At 34.3% G+C, this 19039-nt stretch overlaps 1 protein-coding gene across 1 annotated transcript in view; it reads right to left on the reverse strand.

Moving 5' to 3' along the window:
- The window catches only part of FOCAD (focadhesin), a 349882-nt gene that overhangs the window by 103247 nt on the left and 227596 nt on the right, over window positions 1-19039 (reverse strand). The gene's annotated exons all lie outside the window — the stretch shown is intronic.

Consider the following 19039-nt stretch of genomic DNA (forward strand, 5'->3'; position numbering starts at 1 on the left):
AAAAAAAAAAAAAAAAGGTAAATAAGATAAGAAGATAAAAAGAAGTCCTGAGTGTAGACATAATTAAGGACAAGAAAACATTCACATGGCTCAAAACAAACTATACTTTCATGAAGTTTCACTTATTCAAAGGAGCAAATTCACATTAAAAAAAAAAAGGTCAAAGTTTATAACAATGACAACAGCTGGCTTTATTTCAATCTTGGCTTTTTTTCCCAGATAATTGATATAGGAGTGATGTGGGGCAAGCTGCTATATTGCTAGTATTCTTTTATATTTAATGTGTTGTGAATAAATCCACGGGGAGATAAACCTACTGATTGGTTTTTGCTTTTTTTGGCAAATAAATTATCTTAATAATTATTCACCCACCCCTCTTCCTAATTTCCCAAAACTTAATAAAGATGCTAACCAATGACCCAAGTTCAGTCATCCTGTCCTCTCTCTCTTATCTCGGTTGCCAAGTCTTGCTGATTCTATCTTCACTCATATAGTCTTCATTCACTTTAGTTGTGTAAGTCCTCATTCTCATCATCTTTCACAAGATTACTGTAAGAGCTTCCTAATTGATGGTTTCAGTTCTTCCAGTTTCCTCTCTCCAATAAATATTTTACAAAGCTGCCACAATGAGATAACTAAAACAGAGGGATCTGACCATATATCAATCCTCTGTTTAAGAAATTCCAGCAATTTCTACTGATCCCTAGAATAAACCATAAACTTTTCTGTTTGACTTTTAAAGTCCTTAATAATCTACATTTCCAGACTAAGTGTTCCTTATACAATTCCTTATGCACTCCAGATCCTAGCGAAACTAGCTTACCTCCTATAACCTGTATAAAATGTTTCATTTTCTTTCTCCAAGCTTTTGAACATTCCACACCTAGAATGAATTCCCTACTTAACTCTGTGATCACAGGGGTTTTGGCTTAAGATGCAAATGAAAAAGATCCCAGAAGCCCAACTTTCTCATAACTTCAGTAAAGTTCTTAAAATATAGCAAAAGAATAATAAGAAAAATAAGAAAAGAGACTATAAGGTTCACTTTCAACCCATGATTATGAAAGACAGCTGTCAGAAACTTACCCACACTCAGAGAAAATTCAGGAGGAGACAGGAAGAGAATGACATGGGTGGAAACCACAGCACCCTAGTAGTCATTGTCAGAACCATGGAAGCAAAACAGCAGGGGTCTTTCCACCAAATTAGACTATGTAAGGAGAAAAATAGAAAGAACTGAAGCCACTATATATGAAATAGAAGAACTAGAAGACTGAGCCAAATGTTAGGGATTGCTGCAGAGGATGGGACCTGTCCAAGTCCCTTTTTCCAAAATAGCAAAAGTATCAATATGCATACTAAAAGAGGAAAGAAACAAACCAGACCTGACCACCTCCACCCAAGAGTACAGGAGAAAAGCCTGAAGATATAAGTAAATTAAAACATGATGAAGAAATACTAGAAGAATACTGGGGATTGAGAGAAGCCAAAGAGGTAAACCCAGAAGAAAAGAATAATTCCACAACAAGATAAAGTAAAAGTTCAGAAAATAATGTCTTGGCCATAAGGACTAAGGAAATCACTGGAAGAAATGAAGCAGAGGAGAAAAAAATGATAGAACTGAAATAAGAGTCCTGGAGGAAAAGATTATTGAAGAATTTTACCAGATAGATGCCTTAAAAAATAAGAGTACAAAGTTCAATTAAGTCCATGAAAATAACAAATTATGTCAGAATAAAAGTGAAAGACTGAAAAAATATAAGCTATTTACTATTTTAAAAAACTAACTTAGAAAAGTGGTTAAGATGATAATTAGCATGAACATCATACTTCTTTAAAACTATAATCAAACAATAAATTTGGACACTATATTTCAACAAAGCATAAAGAAAATATAAGCAGATCTTTCCAAACAAGGAAAAATAAAAAATAACAAAAATCCACTATAATTGACTGAAAGATCTGAGAATTCGTAGGAAGACAATAGCCAAAATCCGAAAGCTCTGATCAAAGAAAAAATATGACAAGGAAACAAGAGAGTGAGAATTCAAAATAATAAGAAACCACCATCAGAGTTACCTACTACTATACTGAAATTTTCAAAAAGGACAAAAAAAAATTAAAATGTTCCAATTTAAAAAAAAAAAAAAAGGGTTTAAAATTAAGGCAACTAGATGGTGCAGTGGATAGAGCACTATCCCTGAAGTCAGGACCTGAATTCAAATCTGATCTCAGACAGTTAGCACTTCCTAGCTATGTGACCCTGGGCAAGTCACTTAACTCCAACTGCCTCAGGGGGAAAAAAAAAAAAAAAAAAGGTTAAAAATTCAAAAAATTTACCTACTCAGCCAAATGGATTACAATTATATGGTCTAAGAAATGGATCTTCAACAGAATAGACAGCATTCTAGCATTATTGAAAGAAACAAAAAACAACTCAACAGAATAAGTGAAATGCAAACACAAGAAAAAGAAAAATATACAAAGGTAAACACATTTGAGAAATAGGAAGGAAATAATAATGAACAGGGATTCAAAAAAGAAGAAACAAGTGTCCCTTACAACTATCAGTAGCTTATAGTATCACCTGAAGAGTAAGGTAAAATAAACATAGAGCCTGGGATAGCTGCATAGTTAATTTTAAGAGGGGAAAGAAAAGGGAGGGAAAGGGGACATTAGGGAAGAAATTAAAAAGAAAAGAATTCATGATTTCTCACAATTGGAGTATATAAGAAGTTTATACAAAACATAGAAGTGGAAGAAGAAAGTATCTTATGATCCTCATTTATTTGAAGTGGGTAGAAGAGAGTTGACTACAGAATTTGATGTAAGAATATATTCAATTCAACAGAAAAATAAGTGGGGACAGCAGACAGGAAAACAAGTGTAAGAGGCAGAGCAGAGCTGAAGAGGTAGTAGTCAAAATTAAGGCAAACTTCAATTTTGAAAGATAAGGAGAATTAAAAGGAGAAAAGGAAAAAATTTGAGATTTGATTTTGTTAAAGAGAGAAACAGTAGAACAGTAGGAACACTTCAATTATGGATTAGTAATGCTGATCACACTCCTTATATAATAGTACTGAATTCACAAGATTATTATAAAGTCCAAATGACATAACATATGTAAAGCCTTTGGAAAAGCTTAAAGAACTATAGAAGTGCTAGTGATTATTATTTTCTTTCCTAATCATATTCTCTGTAAAAGAAGATGGGAGAAGAACAAACAGTAACAAAGAAAGAAAACAGGATTATGATAGAAAGAAAAACATAATTAATAATCACAACAATGCATAGAAACAGGATCAAGTCATTCATAAAATGAAAGAGGGTTACAGAAAGGATTAGATAACCGAATTTTTAAAAATACTATTTACAAGAAATACTCTCGAAACAAAGATTCACACATAATTACAATGAAGAGTCGGAGAAGTTATAGCTAACGTGAAAATTTTAAAAAAGCAGGGGTAGCTATCTTAGTATCATAAAAGACAAAAATAAAAATAAACATGTTTGAAAAGAGTAGGGAAACTACATTCTGCTTAATAGAATCATAAATAATATCTATATATAGACATATATGCTTAAAAACAAATCTAATTCTATTTAGAAGTTGAAAAATTATCATAGTTGGAGACATTAATGTGCTTGTTCAAACTTGAAAAAGCTAATGAAAATTTAAACAAGAGAAAAAATCTAAAGATAATTTTAGAAATATTTATAATTTAGAAATATCAGGTATAATTAATACATAATAATCTAACAATTACTGAATGGGAATAAAAAGAAATATATTTATTGCCAAGCTGTAAATGGAGCCTTCAAATAAAAAAAATGACCATACTAGGGCATTAAAACCTCAAAACCAAGTGCTGAAGAAGCAGAAATACTAACTAAGCACATTCTTGACTACACTCAGTGCAATAAAACTCATAATCAATAAAGGTCTTTTGAAGAATTACAACTATAAAGCAACATTTTAAAAAAATCTGCCTAAAACCAAAATTTTGTAAATCAAAAATGAGTTTAACAAAATAAACTATGGCATCAATAAATAAAAATACATGATTCTGAAAAATGAGCAAAATGAACAATTAGCTAATTTTTATTTTTATGAGAGAAAAGTCAAAGTACCAAAATCAAAACTGAAACAGAAAAAATAGATTGAGAAAAATAAAAGCCATTATAACAAAAGTTCTTATCCAATTATATGTTCCATATCTGCCACATTAAATAGACAGATGAATATTTGCAAAAATGCAAACAATCAACATTAACTGAACAAGAAGCAAAATATTAAAATAAGGCAAGCTCAGAAAAAGAAAGTGGATTGTTCATAAATGAATTTCTAAAGTAAAAAGCAATGGAACCAGATTTAAAAATAAATTCCATCAAACTTTTAAAGAACAACTAATTCCAATTTGTCATAATTTATTTGCTAAAACAGGGAAATATACAGCATTCTACAAAACTCCTAATATGGTACCCAAATCTGAAAGAAATAAAGTAGAGGGGAAAAATATCACAAATGATTACTTTAAATTAGTATCTATTGAAAATGTTGAATTAATATAGTAGCAATGTAGGTACAGCAATACACTAAAAATATTAGCAAGTATTATCATAATGATCAAAAATGTAGGTACAATTAATTTTAAAAAATTATAAGCAGTATAAATCTATTTAAAACAAAACCAGTAAGATTCATGTCTATCAAAAGAAACAGAAAAAAATTTCTAAACAAAATAAAATAACCTTTTCTATGAATATTAGAAAAAATATCAATAAATGGGTTTTCCCTTAATATCAACAGTATTTATAAAGCATCAAGAATGAGCATTATTTATACCTGAGAGATGCTAGAGGCTTTTTCCAATAAGAATAAGAAGCAAGTCATAACAATCACTGTTACCTCTATTATTTGACAAAGCTATAGCAATAGACAAGAAAAAGAAATTGAGTACAGAGACAAGAAAGAAACAAAATTGTCATTTTTTGCAGCTGAGATGTTGATTTACTTAAGAGTAAGAGTTAAGAGTTTCATTTAAAAAATTAAAAGAAACAATAACTGCAAGTAAGCTATAAATAAATCCATAAAAGTACCAGCCTTCCAGTATACCAATAAAACCCACAGAGAAAATTAAATTTCATTAAAAGTAACACATTTTAGAATGTATAAAAAATCTTTAAAATCCACCTACCAAGATTCATACAGGAACTTATGAATGTAAATACAAATTTCTTTACAGAATAAAAAGACATAAGCAACTAGAGAGGAATTAATTACTCTTGTTTAGACCATGCTAATATAACAAAAATGATGATACTACCTAAATTAATATATAGATTCTGTGCTATACCAAAAGATTATTTTATAGAGCTGAAAATAATTAGTGATGAAACTCATCTAGGGGAAAAAAAAAACCAAAAAGGCAAGAACTCTGAAGAAAAATAATGAGGAAAAACTACGATCTGCCAGATCTCAAAATACACTACAAAGCAGTAATCATTAAAACCGTGTGGTACTAACTTTAAAAATTGAAGAGTTGATCAGTGGAGAAATCAGGTACACAAGGTCACAGAAGCAAATGAACCATCTAAAAGCAGAGCGTTCTGGACTACAATTCTTGCAGAATGACACATTACCAAAAAAAAAAAAAAAAAAAAAAAAAAAAAAGACTAGGAAAAATAAAAAGTGGTCTGGGAGAAATCAGACTAAGAACAACATCTCATCAAAAACAACAATAGAGTCCAGAAGAATACACGATCTACATACAAAAAAGTCATGTAAAACAAGATTCAAATCTTGCTTCTGAAATATACAGGAAAATGGTCCTATTACAAGTCACCCTCCCAAACCCTAGTAAACTCCATCAGGCATTAAAAAAGAGAAAAAGCCAATCTGCACTGGTATATTTCTTTATCAGAAGATTCTTTCTAACAATGAGATCAGAAGTCTATTCTCTGGACCATCTATTAAATAAAATAGGAAGAGAAAGAAAGAAATATCTTTTGCAATTATATGTGATTTGGGAACAGTTCTTGATCAAAAAAAGAATACAATCACAAGAATTATATTTTAGTTACAATCAATTCACTTGCATGACGTGGCATCACTTCCCTGATCCATGGTCCTTTTCAAGAAAGGACAACAACAATTTCAATTAAATAAAAATGAAATGCTTTTATACAAACTAAATCAGTGAAGTCAGAATTAGAAGGGAAATATTTAACTGAGAGATGAGGAAGGAAAAAAACTTCACAGCAGATTTCAGTGATAAAAGTCTTACATATGAAACTTGTTGGGAATCGATTCATACTTATAAGAACAAGAGCCATTCCCAAACAGATAAATGATCAAAGGATGTAAACAAGCAATTTTCAGAAGAAGAAACAAAAGCTATTATAAACATGTGGTAAATGATCCAAATCATTAATTATAAGAGAAATTACAATCCTCTGGGATTTTGGGGGGGTTCTACCCCAAACTAATTATTATTCCACAAGAAATAACAAAAAAGGAGGAATATAGAGAATATCCAAAGACATATATGAAATGATACAGTGAAATGATTTATACATTGACTACAATATTGTAATGAGTAAGAACTTAGTTAAGACTTAGGAGCTCTGATCAATATAAGAACTAATCATAACCCCAAAAGACTCTTCATACTTCTTAATAAATGGATTGTAGGTAGATATGCATTCTCAGATACAGCCAATAAAAAAGGCATTTTCTTGATTATACCTATTTGTTACAAGACAGAGCTTTAAGTTAATGGGAAGGCATATTATAGTGAAACCTTAGAGATAATATCTCAAAAATTTAATCAATTAATCATTTAAAAATACAAAAAATAGATGAAAAGATTAGAAGGGGGTAAGTACAAGAAAAGCAATGATAGCATGTTACATTTGATGTATTTTTTTAAGTGGACATAATAATAAATGTAGAATTAATACATTTTATTTTAAAGATGCTTTCAGTTAAAAAAGTTCAGTAAATTGTACAATAATTACTCATATTTACTTTACGGCATGCTTTTTTAATAACAATTCTGTTCAAAGAATTATCACTCCTGTTATAGCTAAGGAAACTGAGGTTCAGGGAAGTTGATTTAGATAACAGTTGTGAATCAGCCTACAGAGTTAATTGTGGGTTCTCAGACATGAGTTGGGGGATAGTCATAGGTCAGTTTAGAAGTTATGAAGGGATCCACTAAAGGACATCAAGGGAGTCAAATCTGTGGTCATTTGTGGGATGAGCCAGATCCAAGTGATGGGGTAAGGCAGGAGGTGATCTGGGGTAGGAATCAGAAGAAGAAGAAGAAGGAATCAGCTGGAGGGAAAGTTTGCAAGTTGGCCATAGAGGAACGCCAAACATCCATCCTGGATCGAAGTTGCCGGTGAGCTGTAAAGCCAGGATCCTTATGAATCAGTAATGAAGAGAGCTAAAAATATTAGTTGGAGGATAAAGAATGGGGTCAAGTGTAAATCAGGGGCCAAGTTCACTGGTACCGTGGGTTCTAAAGAGACTTATAGGGAAGGGTCAATTGTTCTAGAGTACAATCAGGGTTCAATTGTATGGAAAACTCAGAAATCAACACCAGATAGATGAGCATACATAGCCCTCATTCCCAATACCAAGTTCATTTACACTCAAAGGCTGGCTCAGAAAGTTCTGATTAAGTGATGTCAGATGTTTTAACTCACTGATGAAAACTACCCTCAACCATCTAAATTACTGATCTTTTTTTTTTTTTTTTTGGGGGGGGGTGGGCGGGGGTGTTATTAGTACATAACAAATCATGGATCTAAGATAATGGATCTAAGACTGCTCTGAAAAGAAACATAATTTAGTTTTGACAATAAAGAACCTTTTTTAAAGTATCTTTATGATTGGTGGTCATTAAACCCAATACCAATCCTCAATTTTAGGAATGATGGAGGTTATGTATTATTTATAAGGTTGTGCTGTGCACTGAGGGGCCCTCAGTTTTCAAGATCGTGCTGTGTTTGGATTGTAAAGAATTAATGCCATGTTATTGTACTTGGCTGTGAAATCAGAGCAAAGGAATCTTTATGGCCAGTAGATGTGGGTGGTAGTTGGACGAGAAGGTAGAAGGCTTCATATTTCGGCAATCCAACATGCAGCCCATATTAGAGCAACACCTACAGGGCTACGACAGCTAGAGAGTCTGTTAGCACATCTATTAAGTAGTGATTTGAAAGAATTTATAACTCAACTGTTTTATATTAGGACAAAAAGTGTGTGCATAAAGGGAATGTAGACATAAATGATTTGCTTTGCCAAGGAACTAGAATCCCTATGGGACAGCAAATAATTTCACTGTTTTGATTGTTTTATGATAGCTAACACACTTCAGGGAGGGGCAATAAGAAAGAGAATACTGATTCCCTTGTTTGTGGTGGCGCTTCTAATTAAGCCTTGTAACCTTAATTATTTGGTATTTTGGTACTATGAAAAATGGGAAAAGGAGAAGGAAGAGCTATTGTAGAATGGAAAGAAATATATTTAGAATCAAAAGAAGTAGCTTAGACTCATATCTCCATCCCTTAATACCTGTGTGATTCAAATGAAGCCACTTGATCTCTCTGACACTCAGGTACTTCATTTTCAAAATGATTTTTCAGAGTTCCTCCTAATTTCACATCTCTAAGATGCCATTCATCTACGAGGGCAGGTTGAGTACTGTCATTTCCTCCAGAACCACTAGAGGTTGCTACATACAGAAACAGAAACTAAGAGGCCAAAGGAGAAAATGCTAAGCAAATAATTTAAAATAGAGAAGCAACCTTTGCTTCTATTTGCAACCTTTGTAGGCACAATAAAGCATGGTATTAAAGACTAATTCTCAAGGACACCCAGGTCTAGGAGTTTATTTATAATGGGAATGATTTGATTCAACTTGTACTCACTGAAAACTTTCTGTATGCCTAGTTCTGTCTACTACCACACACTCCTAACTAAATTACAAAAAAGAAAGACAAAAAAGAAAAGGAAGGGAGGGAAAGAAAGGAGAGAAAGGAAGGAGAAAAAGGCAGTGAGGGAAGGAGGGAGAGAGGGAGGGAGGGAAGAAAGTAAGGAAGATAAAAAGGAAGGAAGGAAGGAAGGGAGAAACAGAGGGAGGGAGGGAGGAAAGAAGGAAAGAAAGAAGGAAGGAAGGAAGGGAGGAAGGGAGAAAGGGAGGAAGGGAGGAAGGAAGGAAGGGAGGAAGGAAGGAAGGAAGGAAGGAAGGAAGGAAGGAAGGAAGGAAGGAAGGAAGGAAGGAAGGAAGGAAGGAAGGAAGGAAGGAAGGAAGGAAGGAAGGAAAGGAAAGGAAAGGAAAGGAAAGTTGCAAAGTCACCATCCATAAATTGGCTAAACCCCTTCCCCTCAAAAAAACCTGCTGACTTCAGTTTATATGTCCTCCACTGAATATGTGAATATTCTATGTGATTATATATTCATATGTATGATGTATTTCAACTTTGGCTAGCACAGACTTATTCTCTTTTCTGGACATATATCTACTGATTGTGGGGAGCTTTGTTCACATGCATTTTTCAAAAATGATCCTGTTCCTAAACTACACAGTATAAAGAAGATTAGATTTTGGGTTAAGAAGACTTATGTAAAATCCTGAAGGCAATGATGACTACTTGTATAACTGTGCACATAATATTTGATCCCTTAGAGCCTTGGTTCTTCCATCTATAAAATAAGGTTAGGCATCTCCAAGATGCTTTTCTGTTCTAACTCCTATTTAAAATATATATTAACAAAAGCTAAGTTCTATCCACGAACACATAGGCCAAGATTTAACTCAGGCATAGGAATTTACTCAGTCTGTCGAATGCTTGTGCAAATAAAATTTTCAGCCACCTTCTGTCCCATTATTAACTCAGCAGATCCACATGATACTCCTTGCAGCATGTCCTCACATCTTCTACCCAGCTTTGACTAAGAAAATAAGTCTCAAGCATATCATAGGAATGTGAAGTATAAAGAGAAATAAATTTAATTCTTGCTTTGTGTATCTATTAGCAGCATTTACCAGTGTCTGACACACAGCAAGTACTTAATAAATGCTTGTTGATAAGACTGAATATTCCTGTGCTTATTTCGCCAGGGACTGGATTTAATTATGTTGATTTGAATCCCGTTTTTAAGTTATTTGATTTGTTGTGTTCATTTCACTATCTTTTTAAGAGGACAGAGCTTTGAAAATTTCACAGGTTTTAAAAAAAGAAAAGGTTCACAGATGAGTGTCACTCTTTATACTTTCATCCTCAGTGCCAGGCACAATGTCTGGCTGTCTTTAATAAATACATGTTTTTTTCACTGGGGTGGACTAGACTGGGTGCCCCATACAGTTCTAAATCTATGATACTATAATGCACAGCGTCTCATCCCTTTCCAATCTATACGTCTGAATCTCTTTATCATGCCAGAGAAACCTCTTAATCTTGGAAGTCCATTCCATCCTGGACTCACTTCACCACTGGAACTATCTACTCCTGTAGCCTCTCCTTGTGATTGTGTGGTTCCTTCATGAACTTCCATGTGAAGGAGAACATCCAGAAAATTTTCATTCCACTCCTAACACTTGGAACATTCTCTATGACACCCCTCATCTCCAGCTATCCCAATCTGTCTTTTTGTCTCCATTTTATGCACTGACATCCTTCTCCTTGAGAAGAGAATGTCTCTTTCTTTCTCTTTGTATCTATATTCCTAGTGCTTAGCACAGAGTCTAGCAAATACTAAATTCCTTAATAAATGCTTGTTACCTGGTTACAGAATAAATGATTATGTACAATTGAATTATAGCCTCAAGTCAAATAGTTTCATCTATAAATATTTTTAGAGAAGCATGTAATAATAACACATATACATAAGGTACAGACATGGTGAACAGATCCTATGTTTGCTGTCATACTCTACTGACAAAGAAACATATAAGATTAAAAAAAAACAAATTTGAATCTACATTCAAGGTTTGCCTTAAATAATGAATTATGCTTTCCTCAAGAGCCAGAAATGCAAACACAATCAATGAAAACTCATGCAAGTAAGTGTCCCTAAGTGTCATCATTGAACCTGAAAAACACTTTTTCTCTTCAGACTCATTCACTAATTTTTTCCCCAAAAATGTCAATGAGATTGAGTGGTCTTTGAATTTAAGTTCCTTATAAAAAAATATCAAATTTATAACTGTTTTAGCAATCAACTCTGTATATGAGAACCAGTCTATAGATTAAATATCATAGTGATAACAACCAACTTCCGGTTAAGATGGCGGAAAGGAGGCTCACAGCTGCATAAGCTCCGTGCTTTCTCTCACTATCCATTTCATTACAAGCCTCTGAATCAATGCTTGACTGAAAAAAAACCCACAAAAAGTTACCAAGAGAAGCCATCCTTGAGATTCGCCGAGAAAGGTCTGTCTTTACTGGAGGGCTGGGACGGTTTTTGATCAGGCGCAGGCTGAGGGCAGCGGCAGTGAGAGCACGGGAGCAGAGCTGAGAGGGGGTGGGGAGTGATCGCAGCCGTCTCTGCGGGGAGAGCTTTGCTACAGGTTTTGATACTTTGCTCCAGCAGCAAGTCAGCAGCCCAGCAGAGAAGCTAAAAACACTGGGGCTGAAGAACACAACCGCAAACAGCTGGAGTCTCTCGGGACCTGGCCGCCCCCCCCCTTCCCCCCCCACAGTGACTCAGCACGCTTTGGGATCTCAGAGCGCAGGCGCAGCACAGTCCTGCTAGTGCCTCACTGCTGCCCCCCACAGTCTGTAGAGGAAGCTCGATAACACACCCAGCCCCCCCCCAAAGAAAGACTCCAGTTTTTTCTGTTTTTCTTTGGTAGTTTGTCTCTGATTATTAGACAGAATGAGCAAGAAGCTGAAGAGGACTTTAACCCTTGACAGCTTCTACACAGATAGAGAGCAGACTCTAAATCCTGAGGAGACTAAAAACAGGCAGTCCCCAGGTGATTCCCCAAAGGAGGAGATCGTCTGTTCCTCAGCACAGATGAACCTCATAGAAGTGATTAAAAAGGCTCTCACAAGGGAGCTAGAAGAAAAATGGGGAAAGCAGAGTGAGGCTTGGCAAAAGGAGAGGGAAGCTTGGGAAAAGGAGAGGGAGGCTTGGGAAAAGGAGAGGGAGGCTTGGGAAAAGAGCCTGGAGAAAGTTAAAGACAGAGTGGATAAAGAAGTAAAATCCTTGAAAAATAGGATTAGTGAACTGGAAACAGAAAACAGCTCTCTAAAAAACAAAATTGGCGAAATGGAAAAAAATTCCACAGAACAAAAGAACTCAATGGGACAATTAGAAAAAGATTTTTAAAAAGTGAGTGAAGAAAATACTTCACTGAAAATCAGAATTGAACAAGTGGAATTGAATGACTCGAGGAGACAAGAAGAATCAGTCAAGCAAATCCAAAAAAATCAAACAATGGAGAAAAATGTGAAATACCTTCTGGGGAAGACAACAGACCTGGAAAACAGATCCAGGAGAGACAATCTGAGAATCATTGGACTTCCAGAAAAACATGATGAAAAAAAGAGCCTGGACACTATTTTCCAGGAAATTATCAAAGAGAACTGCCCAGAAGTCATAGGAACAGAGGAAAAAATAAACATTGAAAGGATTCATCGATCACCCATGAAAGGGATCCTAAAATCAAAACACCAAGGAATATAGTGGCCAAATGCCAGAACCTTCAGATGAAGGAAAAAATATTGCAAGCGGCTAGAAAAACCCAATTCAAGTATCAAGGAGCCACAATAAGGATCACCCAGGATCTGGCAGCATCCACATTAAAGGATCGAAGGGCCTGGAATATGATATTCCGAAAGGCTAAGGAACTTGGTATGCAACCAAAAATAACTTACCCAGCGAGAATGAGCATCTTTTTCCAGGGAAGAAGATGGACATTCAACGAAGTAAGCGAATTTCATCTATTTCTGATGAAAAAACCAGAACCTAACAAAAAGTTTGATCTACAAATATAGAACTCAAGAGAAATCTAAAAAGGTAAAGATTAATCTTGGGAACTATATTTTGACTATATAGATGTATAAAGAATACATGTATACCTTGTTCTAGAAATTGATGTGGAAAGGACATTGTACCAGAAAAAGGGTAAAGTGGGGGTAGTACATCTCATGAAGAGGCATAGGAAACCTATTATATCTGAGAGAAAGAATGGAGGGGGATGAATATAGTGGGTATCTTACTGCCTTCAGAATTGGCTTTAAGTGAAAAATCTTAAGACATATTCAATCTATGGTGAAACTTCTCCCACCTCATTGAAAAGTGAGAAGGGAAAAGTGAAAAGGGAAGGAATAAGCTAAGCAGAAGGGAATACGGGAACTGGGAGGGAAAGGGGTAAGATAGGGGGAGGAACTCTAAGGCGGGGGGAGGGATACTAAAAAGGGAGGGCTGTGAGAAGCAAGGGGTGCTCACAAGCTTAATACTGGGAAGGGGGGGAAAGGGGAAAGAAGGGAGAAAAGCATAAACCGGGGTTAACAAGATGGCAAGTAATACAGAATTGGTCATTCTAAATAAACGTGAACGGGGTAAACTCCCCCATAAAGAGGAAACGGTTAGCAGAATGGATTAAAAGCCAGAATCCTACAATATGTTGTTTACAGGAAACACACCTGAAGCGGGGAGATACATGCAGGTTAAAGGTAAAAGGTTGGAGCAAAATCTACTATGCTTCAGGTGAAGTCAAAAAAGCAGGGGTAGCCATCCTGATCTCAGATCAAGCTAAAGCAAAAATTGATCTAACTAAAAGAGATAAGGAAGGGCACTATATCTTGCTAAAGGGCAGCATGGATAATGAAGCACTATCTATATTAAACATATATGCACCAAGTGGGGTAGCATCTAAATTCTTAAAAGAGAAACTAAGAGAGCTGCAAGAAGAAATAGACAGTAAAACTATAATAGTGGGAGATCTTAACCTTGCACTCTCAGAATTAGATAAATCAAACCACAAAATAAATAAGAAAGAAGTCAAAGAGGTAAATAGAATACTAGAAAAGTTAGATATGATAGATCTCTGGAGAAAATGTAATGGAGACAGAAAGGAATACACTTTCTTTTCAGCAGTTCATGGAACCTATACAAAAATTGACCATATATTAGGACATAAAAACCTCAAACTCAAATGCAGTAAGGCAGAAATAGTAAATGCATCCTTTTCAGACCACAATGCAATGAAAATTATATTCAACAAAAAACCAGGGGGAAGTAGACCAAAAAATAATTGGAAATTAAATAATCTCATACTAAAGAATGATTGGGTGAAACAGCAAATCATAGACATAATTAATAACTTCACCCAAGAAAACGATAATAATGAGACATCATACCAAAATGTATGGGATGCAGCCAAAGTGGTAATAAGGGGAAATTTCATATCTCTAGAGGCCTATTTGTATAAAATAGAGAAAGAGAAGGTCAATGAATTGGGTTTGCAACTAAAAATGCTAGAAAAGGAACAAATTAAAAACCCCCAGTCAAACACTAAACTTGAAATTCTAAAAATAAAAGGTGAGATCAATAAAATTGAAAGTAAAAAAACTATTGAATTGATTAATAAAACTAAGAGTTGGTTCTATGAAAAAACCTACAAAATAGACAAACCCTTAGTAAATATGATTAAAAAAAGGAAAGAGGAAAATCAAATTGTTAGTCTTAAAAAATGAAAAGGGAGAACTCACCACTAACGAAGAGGAAATTAGAGCAATAATTAGGAGTTACTTTGCCCAACTTTATGCCAATAAATTTGACAACCTAAATGAAATAGAAAAATACCTCCAAAAATATAGCTTGCCCAAACTAACAGAGGAAGAAGTAAATATCCTAAACGGTCCCATCTCAGAAAAAGAAATAGAACAAACTATCAATCAACTCCCTAAGAAAAAATCCCCAGGACCAGATGGATTTACATGTGAATTCTACCAAACATTTAAAGAACAATTAACTCCAATGTTATATAAACTATTTGAAAAAATAGGGATTGAAGGAGTCCTACCAAACTCCTTTTATGACACAGACATGGTACTGATACCTAAACCAGGTAGGCTGAAAACAGAGAAAGAAAATTATAGACCAATCTCCCTAATGAATATTGATGCTAAAATCTTAAATAAAATATTAGCAAAAAGATTACAGAAAATCGTCACCAGGATAATACACTATGACCAAGTAGGATTTATACCAGGAATGCAGGGCTGGTTCAATATTAGGAAAACTATTAGCATAATTGACTATATCAATAACCAACCAAACAAAAACCATATGATCATCTCAATAGATGCAGAAAAAGCATTTGATAAAATCCAACATCCATTCCTAATAAAAACACTTGAGAGCATAGGAATAAATGGACTTTTCCTTAAAATAGTCAGGAGCATATATTTAAAACCATCAGTAAGCATCATATGCAATGGGGAAAAACTTGAACCTTTCCCAGTAAGATCTGGAGTGAAGCAAGGTTGCCCACTATCACCATTATTATTTAATATCGTATTAGAAACACTAGCCTCGGCAATAAGAGTCGAGAAAGATATTAAAGGAATTAGAGTAGGCAATGAGGAAACCAAACTATCACTCTTTGCAGATGATATGATGGTATACCTAGAGAACCCCAGAGATTCTACTAAAAAGCTATTGGAAATAATTCATAATTTTAGCAAAGTAGCTGGCTACAAAATAAATCCCCATAAATCTTCAGCATTTTTATACATCACCAACAAAACCCAACAGCAAGAGATACAAAGAGAAATTCCATTCAGAATAACTGTTGATACCATAAAATATTTGGGAATCTATCTACCAAAGGAAAGTCAGGAATTATATGAGCAAAATTATAAAAAAGTCTCCACACAAATAAAGTCAGACTTAAATAATTGGAAAAATATTAAGTGCTCTTGGATCGGCCGAGCGAACATAATAAAGATGACAATACTCCCTAAACTAATCTATTTATTTAGTGCTATACCAATCAGACTTCCAAGAAAATATTTTATTGATCTAGAAAAAATAACAACAAAATTCATATGGAACAATAAAAAGTCGAGAATCTCAAGGGAATTAATGAAAAAAAAAATCAAATGAAGGTGGCCTAGCTGTACCTGATCTAAAATTATATTATAAAGCAGCAGTCACCAAAACCATTTGGTATTGGCTAAGAAATAGATTAGTGGATCAGTGGAAAAGGCTAGGTTCACAAGACAGAATAGTCAACTATAGCAATCTAGTGTTTGACAAACCCAAAGCCCCTAACTTCTGGGAAAAGAATTCATTATTTGATAAAAACTGCTGGGATAATTGGAAATTAGTGTGGCAGAAATTAGGCATGGACCCACACTTAACACCACATACCAAGATAAGATCAAAATGGGTCTATGACCTAGGCATAAAGAACGAGATTATAAATAAATTAGAGGAACATAGAATAGTTTATCTCTCAGACTTGTGGAGGAGAAAGAAATTTGTGACCAAAGATGAACTAGAGACCATTACTGATCACAAAATAGAAAATTTTGATTACATCAAATTAAAAAGCCTTTGTACAAATAAAACTAATGCAAACAAGATTAGAAGGGAAGCAACAAACTGGGAAAACATTTTCACAGTTAAAGGTTCTGATAAAGGCCTCATTTCCAAAATATATAGAGAACTGACTCAAATTTATAAGAAATCAAGCCATTCTCCAATTGATAAATGGTCAAAGGATATGAACAGACAATTTTCAGAGGATGAAATTGAAACTATTACCACTCATATGAAAGAGTGTTCCAAATCATTATTGATCAGAGAAATGCAAATTAAGACAACTCTGAGATACCACTACACACCTGTCAGATTGGCTAAGATGACAGGAAAAAATAATGATGAATGTTGGAGGGGATGCGGGAAAACTGGGACACTGATGCATTGTTGGTGGAGTTGTGAGCGAATCCAACCATTCTGGAGAGCAATCTGGAATTATGCCCAAAAAATTATCAAATTGTGCATACCCTTTGATCCAGCAGTGTTTCTATTGGGCTTATATCCCAAAGAAATACTAAAGAAGGGAAAGGGACCTGTATGTGCCAAAATGTTTGTAGCAGCCCTGTTTGTAGTGGCTAGAAACTGGAAAATGAATGGATGCCCATCAATTGGAGAATGGCTGTGAATGTGAACTATCTGCATTTTTGTTTTTCTTCCCGGATTATTTATACCTTCTGAATCCAATTCTCCCTATGCAACAAGAGAACTGTTCGGTTCTGCAAACATATATTGTATCTAGGATATACTGCAACATATCCAACATATAAAGGACTGCTTGCCATCTAGGGGAGGGGGTGGAGGGAGGGAGGGAAAAAAAAATCGGAACAGAAACGAGTGTCGATATAAAGTAATTATTAAATAAAAATTTTTTAAAAAAAAGATAACAACCTACTTGATAATTTCATCAACAAAAACAGTTTTTTGTCTTTTTCCATACTTCAAAAGCTCTTAATCCTAATTGCTAGATAAACTCCTGTATCAGTGTTATGTAGAGTATATCCCCTCTAGATTTAAGGAGATAATTTTCTAGAGCAGGAATGGGGGAACATCTGGCTCACAGGCTGTCTAAGACCCTCAAAATCATTTGCTAAGGCAACCACAAGCAATGATAATGTTATAAATATTCAAGTGCCTTTGGCAGAAAAAAACCCAACCCTGTTCTAGACCTACTTTACTCTAACCAGTTCAGTTCTATCATCTGGTGACCAATTTTCTAGCATTGGTCCCTTTGGATCTTAGCTTGGTTTATTGTTGGATAGAAGAAGCCTTTTTTCCAGTGCAGGAGAATTTTACAATGCTTCTTCCTTGATATTGTCCATAACCTTCTAGAACTTAAGGGGAAATTTCATACCATGGTGAAGCATCAAAAGAGGCCTTTAGTGAAAAATGTTTCCCCCTATCCAGTTTTAAATGTGTAAGTTCCACCCGTTATTTCAAATAATACCATCTTTTCCTTGCCTGAAAGTTCACATAAGGTAAAATTATATTTTCATGCAAATACTCTGCTGAAATAAATGTCTGGTAAGCTAGCTTTCCCATACTTTTTTTTTTTTTTTTTTTTTTTTTTTTTGGCTAAGGCAATTGGGGTTAAGTGATTGCTAGAAATCATTAAATATCTGAGGCCACATTTGAACTCAGGTCCTCCTGACTTCAGGGCTGGTGCTTTATTCACTGAGCCACCTAGCTGCCCTTTTCCCACACATTTTAAATCAGATTACCTTTTTTTGGGGTTTTGTGTTATTAAAATAATAAATAAAGCAAACATAAGAAAATAAATTTAATGACGTGATTATGCAATTGTAGAAATCACAAATTAAAAAAAGAAGCAAAGAAAAAAATTAAAGGAAGCAATTAATTGAAAAAATTTTTGAAAACAGGTTTGATAGTTTTTTGAAAATGCAGATGAACTGATAACCCATTACCAAATTTAATCAAAAAGAGAAAAATCAAATTATCAGAATCAAGGAGGGGGAGAGAAGAAAAATAACAAAGACAGAGGGAGAAAAGACATAGAAAATGTTCTGTATAGCTATATGCCAAAAGCAAAAACAAAATCCCTAAGACTACAAATGAAAAAGTATTTTTTAAAATGCCAAATGACCAGGTAGACTAAACAGAAATCAGAAAACATAAATAAATCAATTTCAGGAGGAAAGATTTCAATTATAAATTGAGTTATGAGTAAATGCTTTAAAATACTTCAGGAACCACTCATATATAAACTTTTTTCCAAAAAAAAAAAAAAAAATTTCCATGTAAGTCATTCTATGAAAAAAAATATGGTTCTTACCTCCAAATCTGGCAACCATAAGGCAGCAAAAGAAGATTATAACCTGATATTACCTAATTTTACTATAAACTATTAAGCAAAATGTTGGCAAACAATGCAAAAGTATATGCCACATTTTCATTATGATATGGAAAGATTTATACCATAAATAGAAGGCCAGTTCAATATAAGGAAAACAG

This window comes from Antechinus flavipes, chromosome 1 (assembly GCF_016432865.1).
Source record: "Antechinus flavipes isolate AdamAnt ecotype Samford, QLD, Australia chromosome 1, AdamAnt_v2, whole genome shotgun sequence".
Lineage (NCBI taxonomy): Eukaryota > Metazoa > Chordata > Mammalia > Dasyuromorphia > Dasyuridae > Antechinus > Antechinus flavipes.